The sequence below is a fragment of the Lampris incognitus genome, chromosome 17 (genome assembly GCF_029633865.1).
Source record: "Lampris incognitus isolate fLamInc1 chromosome 17, fLamInc1.hap2, whole genome shotgun sequence".
Taxonomy (NCBI): domain Eukaryota; kingdom Metazoa; phylum Chordata; class Actinopteri; order Lampriformes; family Lampridae; genus Lampris; species Lampris incognitus.
In genome coordinates this window covers 34,802,657-34,818,944 of record NC_079227.1, presented here as the reverse complement: position 1 = coordinate 34,818,944, position 16,288 = coordinate 34,802,657, and positions in this window count along the sequence as shown.

Below are 16,288 nucleotides of genomic sequence, written 5' to 3'. Positions count from 1 at the left end.
TCTACAGCTTCTGAATCTACTTCAAACACTGCTCCACCAACTAAAACCACACCAGTTGCAACTACTACAACTAAGCCTGATGTAACTACCGTAAGATCAGATCCAACTACAACTCTTTCTTCAACTACAACTTCATCTCAATCAACCACTAATGTAGTTTCATCAACAATGACACCTGCTGCAACTACTACAAGACCATCTCCATCTACTACAGTTTCACCTTCTCAAACTACTACACATACCTCAGCTTCACCTACCACAACAGCCACTCAACCCTTTACAACTCCATCTTCTCCATCTACCATGACTGCAGCCCAATCCGATACAACTACCCCCTCTCAAACTACTTCAACTTCACCTGATCAAAGTACCACAAGATTAAGTCCAACTACTACAAATAAACCCACTCCAACTCTTACAACAGATCTATCTACTCAAACTACACGCACTCCAACTACTACAAGTACGCCGTCTTCAACTACGCGTAGTCCTCTTCCATCTTCTACAGCTTCTGAATCTACTTCAAACACTGCTCCACCAACTAAAACCACACCAGTTGCAACTACTACAACTAAGCCTGATGTAACTACCATGAATTCAGATCCAACTACAACACCTTCTTCAAATACGACACCATCGCAATCAACCACTAGTACAGTTTCATCAACAATGACACCTGCTGCAACAACTACTGGACCAGCTCAAACTACTACACATAACCCAGCTTCATCTACCACAACATCTGCTCCATCCTTTACAACTGCGTATTCTCCATCTACCATGACTGCAGCACAAGCTAATACAACTACACTATCTCCAACTACTTCAACTTCACCTGATCAAAGTACCACGAGATTAACTCCAACTACTACAAATAAACCCACTCCAACTCTTACAACAGATCTATCTACTCAAACTACACGCACTCCAACTACTACAAGTACGCCGTCTTCAACTACGCGTAGTCCTCTTCCATCTTCTACAGCTTCTGAATCTACTTCAAACACTGCTCCACCAACTAAAACCACACCAGTTGCAACTACTACAACTAAGCCTGATGTAACTACCATGAATTCAGATCCAACTACAACACCTTCTTCAACTACGACACCATCGCAATCAACCACTAATACAGTTTCATCAACAATGACACCTGCTGCAACAACTACTGGACCATCTCAAACTACTACACATACCCCAGCTTCACCTACCACAACATCCGTTCCATCCTTTACAACTGCATCTTCCCCATCTACTATAACTTCAGCTCAATCCAGTACAACTACGCTATCCCCAACTACTACAAATTCACCTGATCAAACTACCACTAAATTAAGTCCAACTACTACAAATAAACCCACTCCAACTCTTACAACAGATCTACCGACTGAAACTACTTCCACTCCAGCTACTACAAGTACGCCGTCTTCAACTACGCCTAGTCCTCTTCCATCTTCTACAGCTTCTGAATCTACTTCAAACACTGCTCCACCAACTAAAACCACACCAGTTGCAACTACTACAACTAAGCCTGATGTAACTACCATAAGATCAGATCCAACTACAACTCTTTCTTCAACTACAACTTCATCTCAATCAACCACTAATGTAGTTTCATCAACAATGACACCTGCTGCAACTACTACAAGACCATCTCCATCTACTACAGTTTCACCTTCTCAAACTACTACACATACCCCAGCTTCACCTACCACAACAGCCACTCAACCCTTTACAACTCCTTCTTCTCCATCTACCATGACTGCAGCCCAATCCGATACAACTACCCCCTCTCAAACTACTTCAACTTCACCTGATCAAAGTACCACAAGATTAAGTCCAACTACTACAAATAAACCCACTCCAACTCTTACAACAGATCTATCTACTCAAACTACACCCACTCCAACTACTACAAGTATGCCGTCTTCAACTACGCCTAGTCCTCTTCCATCTTCTACAGCTTCTGAATCTACTTCAAACACTGCTCCACCAACTAAAACCACACCAGTTGCAACTACTACAACTAAGCCTGATGTAACTACCATGAATTCAGATCCAACTACAACACCTTCTTCAAATACGACACCATCGCAATCAACCACTAATACAGTTTCATCAACAATGACACCTGCTGCAACAACTACTGGACCATCTCAAACTACTACACATAACCCAGCTTCATCTACCACAACATCTGCTCCATCCTTTACAACTGCGTCTTCTCCATCTACCATGACTGCAGCACAAGCTAATACAACTACACTATCTCCAACTACTTCAACTTCACCTGATCAAAGTACCACGAGATTAACTCCAACTACTACAAATAAACCCACTCCAACTCTAACAACAGATCTATCTACTCAAACTACACCCACTCCAACTACTACAAGTAGGCTGTCTTCAACTACCAGTAGAACTCTTCCATCTTCTACAGCTTCTGAATCTACTTCAAACACTGCTCCACCAACTACAACTACGCCAGTTGAAACTACCACAACTAAGCCTGATGTAACTACCATAAGATCAGATCCAACTACAACTCCTTCTTCAACTACAACTACAACTTCATCTCAATCAACCACTAATGCAGTTTCATCAACCATGACACCTGCTGCAACTACTATAAGACCATCTCCATCTACTACAGTTTCACCTTCTCAAACTACTACACATACCCCAGCTTCACCTACCGCAACAGCCACTCAACCCTTTACAACTCCATCTTCTCTATCTACAATAACTGCAGCCCAATCCAATACAACTACACTCTCTCAAACTACTTCAACTTCACCTGATCGAAGTACCACAAGATTAAGTCCAACTACTACAAATAAACCCACTCCAACTCTTACAACAGATCTACCGACTGAAACTACTTCCACTCCAGCTACTACAAGTACGCCGTCTTCAACTACGCGTAGTCCTCTTCCATCTTCTACAGCTTCTGAATCTACTTCAAACACTGCTCCACCAACTACAACTACACCAGTTGCAACTACCACAACTAAGCCTGATGTAACTACCATAAGATCAGATCCAACGACAACTGTTTCTTCAGCTACAACTACAACTTCATCTCAATCAACCACTAATGCAGTTTCATCAACCATGACACCTGCTGCAACGACGATAAGACCATCTCCATCTACTACAGTTTCACCTTCTCAGTCTACTACACATACCCCAGCTTCACCTACCACAACAGCCACTCAACCCTTTACAACTTCATCATCTCCATCCACAATAACTGCAGCCCAATCCAATACAACTACACTCTCTCAAACTACTTCAACTTCACCTGATCAAAGTACCACAAGATTAAGTCCAACTACTACAAATAAACCCACTCCAACTCTTACAACAGATCTACCGACTGAAACTACTTCCACTCCAGCTACTACAAGTACGCCGTCTTCAACTACGCCTAGTCCTCTTCCATCTTCTACAGCTTCTGAATCTACTTCAAACACTGCTCCACCAACTAAAACCACACCAGTTGCAACTACTACAACTAAGCCTGATGTAACTACCATAAGATCAGATCCAACTACAACTCTTTCTTCAACTACAACTTCATCTCAATCAACCACTAATCTAGTTTCATCAACAATGACACCTGCTGCAACTACTACAAGACCATCTCCATCTACTACAGTTTCACCTTCTCAAACTACTACACATACCCCAGCTTCACCTACCACAACAGCCACTCAACCCTTTACAACTCCATCTTCTCCATCTACCATGACTGAATCCCAATCCGATACAACTACCCCCTCTCAAACTACTTCAACTTCACCTGATCAAAGTACCACAAGATTAAGTCCAACTACTACAAATAAACCCACTCCAACTCTTACAACAGATTTATCTACTCAAACTACACCCACTCCAACTACTACACGTACGCCGTCTTCAACTACGCCTAGTCCTCTTCCATCTTCTACAGCTTCTGAATCTACTTCAAACACTGCTCCACCAACTAAAACCACACCAGTTGCAACTACTACAACTAAGCCTGATGTAACTACCGTAAGATCAGATCCAACTACAACTCTTTCTTCAACTACAACTTCATCTCAATCAACCACTAATGTAGTTTCATCAACAATGACACCTGCTGCAACTACTACAAGACCATCTCCATCTACTACAGTTTCACCTTCTCAATCTACTACACATACCTCAGCTTCACCTACCACAACAGCCACTCAACCCTTTACAACTCCATCTTCTCCATCTACCATGACTGCAGCCCAATCCGATACAACTACCCCCTCTCAAACTACTTCAACTTCACCTGATCAAAGTACCACAAGATTAAGTCCAACTACTACAAATAAACCCACTCCAACTCTTACAACAGATTTATCTACTCAAACTACACCCACTAAAACTACTACACGTACGCCGTCTCCAACTACGCCTAGTCCTCTTCCATCTTCTACAGCTTCTGAATCTACTTCAAACACTGCTCCACCAACTAAAACCACACCAGTTGCAACTACTACAACTAAGCCTGATGTAACTACCGTAAGATCAGATCCAACTACAACTCTTTCTTCAACTACAACTTCATCTCAATCAACCACTAATGTAGTTTCATCAACAATGACACCTGCTGCAACTACTACAAGACCATCTCCATCTACTACAGTTTCACCTTCTCAAACTACTACACATACCTCAGCTTCACCTACCACAACAGCCACTCAACCCTTTACAACTCCATCTTCTCCATCTACCATGACTGCAGCCCAATCCGATACAACTACCCCCTCTCAAACTACTTCAACTTCACCTGATCAAAGTACCACAAGATTAAGTCCAACTACTACAAATAAACCCACTCCAACTCTTACAACAGATCTATCTACTCAAACTACACGCACTCCAACTACTACAAGTACGCCGTCTTCAACTACGCGTAGTCCTCTTCCATCTTCTACAGCTTCTGAATCTACTTCAAACACTGCTCCACCAACTAAAACCACACCAGTTGCAACTACTACAACTAAGCCTGATGTAACTACCATGAATTCAGATCCAACTACAACACCTTCTTCAAATACGACACCATCGCAATCAACCACTAGTACAGTTTCATCAACAATGACACCTGCTGCAACAACTACTGGACCAGCTCAAACTACTACACATAACCCAGCTTCATCTACCACAACATCTGCTCCATCCTTTACAACTGCGTATTCTCCATCTACCATGACTGCAGCACAAGCTAATACAACTACACTATCTCCAACTACTTCAACTTCACCTGATCAAAGTACCACGAGATTAACTCCAACTACTACAAATAAACCCACTCCAACTCTTACAACAGATCTATCTACTCAAACTACACGCACTCCAACTACTACAAGTACGCCGTCTTCAACTACGCGTAGTCCTCTTCCATCTTCTACAGCTTCTGAATCTACTTCAAACACTGCTCCACCAACTAAAACCACACCAGTTGCAACTACTACAACTAAGCCTGATGTAACTACCATGAATTCAGATCCAACTACAACACCTTCTTCAACTACGACACCATCGCAATCAACCACTAATACAGTTTCATCAACAATGACACCTGCTGCAACAACTACTGGACCATCTCAAACTACTACACATACCCCAGCTTCACCTACCACAACATCCGTTCCATCCTTTACAACTGCATCTTCCCCATCTACTATAACTTCAGCTCAATCCAGTACAACTACGCTATCCCCAACTACTACAAATTCACCTGATCAAACTACCACTAAATTAAGTCCAACTACTACAAATAAACCCACTCCAACTCTTACAACAGATCTACCGACTGAAACTACTTCCACTCCAGCTACTACAAGTACGCCGTCTTCAACTACGCCTAGTCCTCTTCCATCTTCTACAGCTTCTGAATCTACTTCAAACACTGCTCCACCAACTAAAACCACACCAGTTGCAACTACTACAACTAAGCCTGATGTAACTACCATAAGATCAGATCCAACTACAACTCTTTCTTCAACTACAACTTCATCTCAATCAACCACTAATGTAGTTTCATCAACAATGACACCTGCTGCAACTACTACAAGACCATCTCCATCTACTACAGTTTCACCTTCTCAAACTACTACACATACCCCAGCTTCACCTACCACAGCAGCCACTCAACCCTTTACAACTCCATCTTCTCCATCTACCATGACTGCAGCCCAATCCGATACAACTACCCCCTCTCAAACTACTTCAACTTCACCTGATCAAAGTACCACAAGATTAAGTCCAACTACTACAAATAAACCCACTCCAACTCTTACAACAGATCTATCTACTCAAACTACACCCACTCCAACTACTACAAGTACGCCGTCTTCAACTACGCCTAGTCCTCTTCCATCTTCTACAGCTTCTGAATCTACTTCAAACACTGCTCCACCAACTAAAACCACACCAGTTGCAACTACTACAACTAAGCCTGATGTAACTACCATAAGATCAGATCCAACTACAACTCTTTCTTCAACTACAACTTCATCTCAATTAACCACTAATGTAGTTTCATCAACAATGACACCTGCTGCAACTACTACAAGACCATCTCCATCTACTACAGTTTCACCTTCTCAAACTACTACACATACCTCAGCTTCACCTACCACAACAGCCACTCAACCCTTTACAACTTCATCTTCTCCATCCACAATAACTGCAGCCCAATCCGATACAACTACCCCCTCCCAAACTACTTCAACTTCACCTGATCAAAGTACCACAAGATTAAGTCCAACTACTACAAATAAACCCACTCCAACTCTTACAACAGATCTATCTACTCAAACTACACCCACTCCAACTACTACAAGTACGCCGTCTTCAACTACGCCTAGTCCTCTTCCATCTTCTACAGCTTCTGAATCTACTTCAAAAACTGATCCACCAACTAAAACCACACCAGTTGCAACTACTACAACTAAGCCTGATGTAACTACCATAAGATCAGATCCAACTACAACTCTTTCTTCAACTACAACTTCATCTCAATCAACCACTAATGTAGTTTCATCAACAATGACACCTGCTGCAACTACTACAAGACCATCTCCATCTATTACAGTTTCACCTTCTCAAACTACTACACATACCCCAGCTTCACCTACCACAACAGCCACTCAACCCTTTACAACTCCATCTTCTCCATCTACCATGACTGCAGCCCAATCCGATACAACTACCCCCTCTCAAACTACTTCAACTTCACCTGATCAAAGTACCACAAGATTAAGTCCAACTACTACAAATAAACCCACTCCAACTCTTACAACAGATCTATTTACTCAAACTACACCCACTCCAACTACTACAAGTACGCCGTCTTCAACTACGCCTAGTCCTCTTCCATCTTCTACAGCTTCTGAATCTACTTCAAACACTGCTCCACCAACTAAAACCACACCAGTTGCAACTACTACAACTAAGCCTGATGTAACTACCATAAGATCAGATCCAACTACAACTCTTTCTTCAACTACAACTTCATCTCAATCAACCACTAATGTAGTTTCATCAACAATGACACCTGCTGCAACTACTACAAGACCATCTCCATCTACTACAGTTTCACCTTCTCAAACTACTACACATACCCCAGCTTCACCTACCACAACAGCCACTCAACCCTTTACAACTTCATCTTCTCCATCCACAATAACTGCAGCCCAATCCAATACAACTACACTCTCTCAAACTACTTCAACTTCACCTGATCAAAGTACCACAAGATTAAGTCCAACTACTACAAATAAACCCACTCCAACTCTTACAACAGATCTATCTACTCAAACTACACCCACTCCAACTACTACAAGTACGCCGTCTTCAACTACGCCTAGTCCTCTTCCATCTTCTACAGCTTCTGAATCTACTTCAAACACTGCTCCACCAACTAAAACCACACCAGTTGCAACTACTACAACTAAGCCTGATGTAACTACCATAAGATCAGATCCAACTACAACTCTTTCTTCAACTACAACTTCATCTCAATCAACCACTAATGTAGTTTCATCAACAATGACACCTGCTGCAACTACTACAAGACCATCTCCATCTACTACAGTTTCACCTTCTCAAACTACTACACATACCCCAGCTTCACCTACCACAACAGCCACTCAACCCTTTACAACTCCATCTTCTCCATCTACCATGACTGCAGCCCAATCCGATACAACTACCCCCTCTCAAACTACTTCAACTTCACCTGATCAAAGTACCACAAGATTAAGTCCAACTACTACAAATAAACCCACTCCAACTCTTACAACAGATCTATCTACTCAAACTACACCCACTCCAACTACTACAAGTACGCCGTCTTCAACTACGCGTAGTCCTCTTCCATCTTCTACAGCTTCTGAATCTACTTCAAACACTGCTCCACCAACTAAAACCACACCAGTTGCAACTACTACAACTAAGCCTGATGTAACTACCATAAATTCAGATCCAACTACAACACCTTCTTCAACTACGACACCATCGCAATCAACCACTAATACAGTTTCATCAACAATGACACCTGCTGCAACAACTACTGGACCATCTCAAACTACTACACATAACCCAGCTTCATCTACCACAACATCTGCTCCATCCTTTACAACTGCGTCTTCTCCATCTACCATGACTGCAGGACAAGCTAATACAACTACACTATCTCCAACTACTTCAACTTCACCTGATCAAAGTACCACGAGATTAACTCGAACTACTACAAATAAACCCACTCCAACTCTAACAACAGATCTATCTACTCAAACTACACCCACTCCAACTACTACAAGTAGGCTGTCTTCAACTACCAGTAGAACTCTTCCATCTTCTACAGCTTCTGAATCTACTTCAAACACTGCTCCACCAACTACAACTACGCCAGTTGCAACTACCACAACTAAGCCTGATGTAACTACCATAAGATCAGATCCAACTACAACTCCTTCTTCAACTACAACTACAACTTCATCTCAATCAACCACTAATGCAGTTTCATCAACCATGACACCTGCTGCAACTACTATAAGACCATCTCCATCTACTACAGTTTCACCTTCTCAAACTACTACACATACCCCAGCTTCACCTACCACAACAGCCACTCCACCCTTTACAACTCCATCTTCTCCATCTACAATAACTGCAGCCCAATCCAATACAACTACACTCTCTCAAACTACTTCAACTTCACCTGATCTAAGTACCACAAGATTAAGTCCAACTACTACAAATAAACCCACTCCAACTCTTACAACAGATCTACCGACTGAAACTACTTCCACTCCAGCTACTACAAGTACGCCGTCTTCAACTACGCCTAGTCCTCTTCCATCTTCTACAGCTTCTGAATCTACTTCAAACACTGCTCCACCAACTAAAACCACACCAGTTGCAACTACTACAACTAAGCCTGATGTAACTACCATAAGATCAGATCCAACTACAACTCTTTCTTCAACTACAACTTCATCTCAATCAACCACTAATGTAGTTTCATCAACAATGACACCTGCTGCAACTACTACAAGACCATCTCCATCTACTACAGTTTCACCTTCTCAAACTACTACACATACCCCAGCTTCACCTACCACAGCAGCCACTCAACCCTTTACAACTCCATCTTCTCCATCTACCACGACTGCAGCCCAATCCGATACAACTAGCCCCTCTCAAACTACTTCAACTTCACCTGATCAAAGTACCACAAGATTAAGTCCAACTACTACAAATAAACCCACTCCAACTCTTACAACAGATCTATCTACTCAAACTACACCCACTCCAACTACTACAAGTACGCCGTCTTCAACTACGCCTAGTCCTCTTCCATCTTCTACAGCTTCTGAATCTACTTCAAACACTGCTCCACCAACTAAAACCACACCAGTTGCAACTACTACAACTAAGCCTGATGTAACTACCATGAATTCAGATCCAACTACAAGACCTTCTTCAACTACGACACCATCGCAATCAACCACTAATACAGTTTCATCAACAATGACACCTGCTGCAACAACTACTGGACCATCTCAAACTACTACACATAACCCAACTTCATCTACCACGACATCTGCTCCATCCTTTACAACTGCGTCTTCTCCATCTACCATGACTGCAGGACAAGCTAATACAACTACACTATCTCCAACTACTTCAACTTCACCTGATCAAAGTACCACGAGATTAAGTCCAACTACTACAAATAAACCCACTCCAACTCTTACAACAGATCTACCGACTGAAACTACTTCCACTCCAGCTACTACAAGTACGCCGTCTTCAACTACGCCTAGTCCTCTTCCATCTTCTACAGCTTCTGAATCTACTTCAAACACTGCTCCACCAACTAAAACCACACCAGTTGCAACTACTACAACTAAGCCTGATGTAACTACCATAAGATCAGATCCAACTACAACTCTTTCTTCAACTACAACTTCATCTCAATCAACCACTAATGTAGTTTCATCAACAATGACACCTGCTGCAACTACTACAAGACCATCTCCATCTACTACAGTTTCACCTTCTCAAACTACTACACATACCCCAGCTTCACCTACCACAACAGCCACTCAACCCTTTACAACTCCATCTTCTCCATCTACCATGACTGCAGCCCAATCCGATACAACTACCCCCTCTCAAACTACTTCAACTTCACCTGATCAAAGTACCACAAGATTAAGTCCAACTACTACAAATAAACCCACTCCAACTCTTACAACAGATCTATCTACTCAAACTACACCCACTCCAACTACTACAAGTATGCCGTCTTCAACTACGCCTAGTCCTCTTCCATCTTCTACAGCTTCTGAATCTACTTCAAACACTGCTCCACCAACTAAAACCACACCAGTTGCAACTACTACAACTAAGCCTGATGTAACTACCATGAATTCAGATCCAACTACAACACCTTCTTCAAATACGACACCATCGCAATCAACCACTAATACAGTTTCATCAACAATGACACCTGCTGCAACAACTACTGGACCATCTCAAACTACTACACATAACCCAGCTTCATCTACCACAACATCTGCTCCATCCTTTACAACTGCGTCTTCTCCATCTACCATGACTGCAGCACAAGCTAATACAACTACACTATCTCCAACTACTTCAACTTCACCTGATCAAAGTACCACGAGATTAACTCCAACTACTACAAATAAACCCACTCCAACTCTAACAACAGATCTATCTACTCAAACTACACCCACTCCAACTACTACAAGTAGGCTGTCTTCAACTACCAGTAGAACTCTTCCATCTTCTACAGCTTCTGAATCTACTTCAAACACTGCTCCACCAACTACAACTACGCCAGTTGAAACTACCACAACTAAGCCTGATGTAACTACCATAAGATCAGATCCAACTACAACTCCTTCTTCAACTACAACTACAACTTCATCTCAATCAACCACTAATGCAGTTTCATCAACCATGACACCTGCTGCAACTACTATAAGACCATCTCCATCTACTACAGTTTCACCTTCTCAAACTACTACACATACCCCAGCTTCACCTACCGCAACAGCCACTCAACCCTTTACAACTCCATCTTCTCCATCTACAATAACTGCAGCCCAATCCAATACAACTACACTCTCTCAAACTACTTCAACTTCACCTGATCGAAGTACCACAAGATTAAGTCCAACTACTACAAATAAACCCACTCCAACTCTTACAACAGATCTACCGACTGAAACTACTTCCACTCCAGCTACTACAAGTACGCCGTCTTCAACTACGCCTAGTCCTCTTCCATCTTCTACAGCTTCTGAATCTACTTCAAACACTGCTCCACCAACTACAACTACACCAGTTGCAACTACCACAACTAAGCCTGATGTAACTACCATAAGATCAGATCCAACGACAACTGTTTCTTCAGCTACAACTACAACTTCATCTCAATCAACCACTAATGCAGTTTCATCAACCATGACACCTGCTGCAACGACGATAAGACCATCTCCATCTACTACAGTTTCACCTTCTCAGTCTACTACACATACCCCAGCTTCACCTACCACAACAGCCACTCAACCCTTTACAACTTCATCATCTCCATCCACAATAACTGCAGCCCAATCCAATACAACTACACTCTCTCAAACTACTTCAACTTCACCTGATCAAAGTACCACAAGATTAAGTCCAACTACTACAAATAAACCCACTCCAACTCTTACAACAGATCTACCGACTGAAACTACTTCCACTCCAGCTACTACAAGTACGCCGTCTTCAACTACGCCTAGTCCTCTTCCATCTTCTACAGCTTCTGAATCTACTTCAAACACTGCTCCACCAACTAAAACCACACCAGTTGCAACTACTACAACTAAGCCTGATGTAACTACCATAAGATCAGATCCAACTACAACTCTTTCTTCAACTACAACTTCATCTCAATCAACCACTAATCTAGTTTCATCAACAATGACACCTGCTGCAACTACTACAAGACCATCTCCATCTACTACAGTTTCACCTTCTCAAACTACTACACATACCCCAGCTTCACCTACCACAACAGCCACTCAACCCTTTACAACTCCATCTTCTCCATCTACCATGACTGAAGCCCAATCCGATACAACTACCCCCTCTCAAACTACTTCAACTTCACCTGATCAAAGTACCACAAGATTAAGTCCAACTACTACAAATAAACCCACTCCAACTCTTACAACAGATTTATCTACTCAAACTACACCCACTCCAACTACTACACGTACGCCGTCTTCAACTACGCCTAGTCCTCTTCCATCTTCTACAGCTTCTGAATCTACTTCAAACACTGCTCCACCAACTAAAACCACACCAGTTGCAACTACTACAACTAAGCCTGATGTAACTACCGTAAGATCAGATCCAACTACAACTCTTTCTTCAACTACAACTTCATCTCAATCAACCACTAATGTAGTTTCATCAACAATGACACCTGCTGCAACTACTACAAGACCATCTCCATCTACTACAGTTTCACCTTCTCAATCTACTACACATACCTCAGCTTCACCTACCACAACAGCCACTCAACCCTTTACAACTCCATCTTCTCCATCTACCATGACTGCAGCCCAATCCGATACAACTACCCCCTCTCAAACTACTTCAACTTCACCTGATCAAAGTACCACAAGATTAAGTCCAACTACTACAAATAAACCCACTCCAACTCTTACAACAGATTTATCTACTCAAACTACACCCACTAAAACTACTACACGTACGCCGTCTCCAACTACGCCTAGTCCTCTTCCATCTTCTACAGCTTCTGAATCTACTTCAAACACTGCTCCACCAACTAAAACCACACCAGTTGCAACTACTACAACTAAGCCTGATGTAACTACCGTAAGATCAGATCCAACTACAACTCTTTCTTCAACTACAACTTCATCTCAATCAACCACTAATGTAGTTTCATCAACAATGACACCTGCTGCAACTACTACAAGACCATCTCCATCTACTACAGTTTCACCTTCTCAAACTACTACACATACCTCAGCTTCACCTACCACAACAGCCACTCAACCCTTTACAACTCCATCTTCTCCATCTACCATGACTGCAGCCCAATCCGATACAACTACCCCCTCTCAAACTACTTCAACTTCACCTGATCAAAGTACCACAAGATTAAGTCCAACTACTACAAATAAACCCACTCCAACTCTTACAACAGATCTATCTACTCAAACTACACGCACTCCAACTACTACAAGTACGCCGTCTTCAACTACGCGTAGTCCTCTTCCATCTTCTACAGCTTCTGAATCTACTTCAAACACTGCTCCACCAACTAAAACCACACCAGTTGCAACTACTACAACTAAGCCTGATGTAACTACCATGAATTCAGATCCAACTACAACACCTTCTTCAAATACGACACCATCGCAATCAACCACTAGTACAGTTTCATCAACAATGACACCTGCTGCAACAACTACTGGACCATCTCAAACTACTACACATAACCCAGCTTCATCTACCACAACATCTGCTCCATCCTTTACAACTGCGTATTCTCCATCTACCATGACTGCAGCACAAGCTAATACAACTACACTATCTCCAACTACTTCAACTTCACCTGATCAAAGTACCACGAGATTAACTCCAACTACTACAAATAAACCCACTCCAACTCTTACAACAGATCTATCTACTCAAACTACACGCACTCCAACTACTACAAGTACGCCGTCTTCAACTACGCGTAGTCCTCTTCCATCTTCTACAGCTTCTGAATCTACTTCAAACACTGCTCCACCAACTAAAACCACACCAGTTGCAACTACTACAACTAAGCCTGATGTAACTACCATGAATTCAGATCCAACTACAACACCTTCTTCAACTACGACACCATCGCAATCAACCACTAATACAGTTTCATCAACAATGACACCTGCTGCAACAACTACTGGACCATCTCAAACTACTACACATACCCCAGCTTCACCTACCACAACATCCGTTCCATCCTTTACAACTGCATCTTCCCCATCTACTATAACTTCAGCTCAATCCAGTACAACTACGCTATCCCCAACTACTACAAATTCACCTGATCAAACTACCACTAAATTAAGTCCAACTACTACAAATAAACCCACTCCAACTCTTACAACAGATCTACCGACTGAAACTACTTCCACTCCAGCTACTACAAGTACGCCGTCTTCAACTACGCCTAGTCCTCTTCCATCTTCTACAGCTTCTGAATCTACTTCAAACACTGCTCCACCAACTAAAACCACACCAGTTGCAACTACTACAACTAAGCCTGATGTAACTACCATAAGATCAGATCCAACTACAACTCTTTCTTCAACTACAACTTCATCTCAATCAACCACTAATGTAGTTTCATCAACAATGACACCTGCTGCAACTACTACAAGACCATCTCCATCTACTACAGTTTCACCTTCTCAAACTACTACACATACCCCAGCTTCACCTACCACAACAGCCACTCAACCCTTTACAACTCCATCTTCTCCATCTACCATGACTGCAGCCCAATCCGATACAACTACCCCCTCTCAAACTACTTCAACTTCACCTGATCAAAGTACCACAAGATTAAGTCCAACTACTACAAATAAACCCACTCCAACTCTTACAACAGATCTATCTACTCAAACTACACCCACTCCAACTACTACAAGTATGCCGTCTTCAACTACGCCTAGTCCTCTTCCATCTTCTACAGCTTCTGAATCTACTTCAAACACTGCTCCACCAACTAAAACCACACCAGTTGCAACTACTACAACTAAGCCTGATGTAACTACCATGAATTCAGATCCAACTACAACACCTTCTTCAAATACGACACCATCGCAATCAACCACTAATACAGTTTCATCAACAATGACACCTGCTGCAACAACTACTGGACCATCTCAAACTACTACACATAACCCAGCTTCATCTACCACAACATCTGCTCCATCCTTTACAACTGCGTCTTCTCCATCTACCATGACTGCAGCACAAGCTAATACAACTACACTATCTCCAACTACTTCAACTTCACCTGATCAAAGTACCACGAGATTAACTCCAACTACTACAAATAAACCCACTCCAACTCTAACAACAGATCTATCTACTCAAACTACACCCACTCCAACTACTACAAGTAGGCTGTCTTCAACTACCAGTAGAACTCTTCCATCTTCTACAGCTTCTGAATCTACTTCAAACACTGCTCCACCAACTACAACTACGCCAGTTGAAACTACCACAACTAAGCCTGATGTAACTACCATAAGATCAGATCCAACTACAACTCCTTCTTCAACTACAACTACAACTTCATCTCAATCAACCACTAATGCAGTTTCATCAACCATGACACCTGCTGCAACTACTATAAGACCATCTCCATCTACTACAGTTTCACCTTCTCAAACTACTACACATACCCCAGCTTCACCTACCGCAACAGCCACTCAACCCTTTACAACTCCATCTTCTCCATCTACAATAACTGCAGCCCAATCCAATACAACTACACTCTCTCAAACTACTTCAACTTCACCTGATCGAAGTACCACAAGATTAAGTCCAACTACTACAAATAAACCCACTCCAACTCTTACAACAGATCTACCGACTGAAACTACTTCCACTCCAGCTACTACAAGTACGCCGTCTTCAACTACGC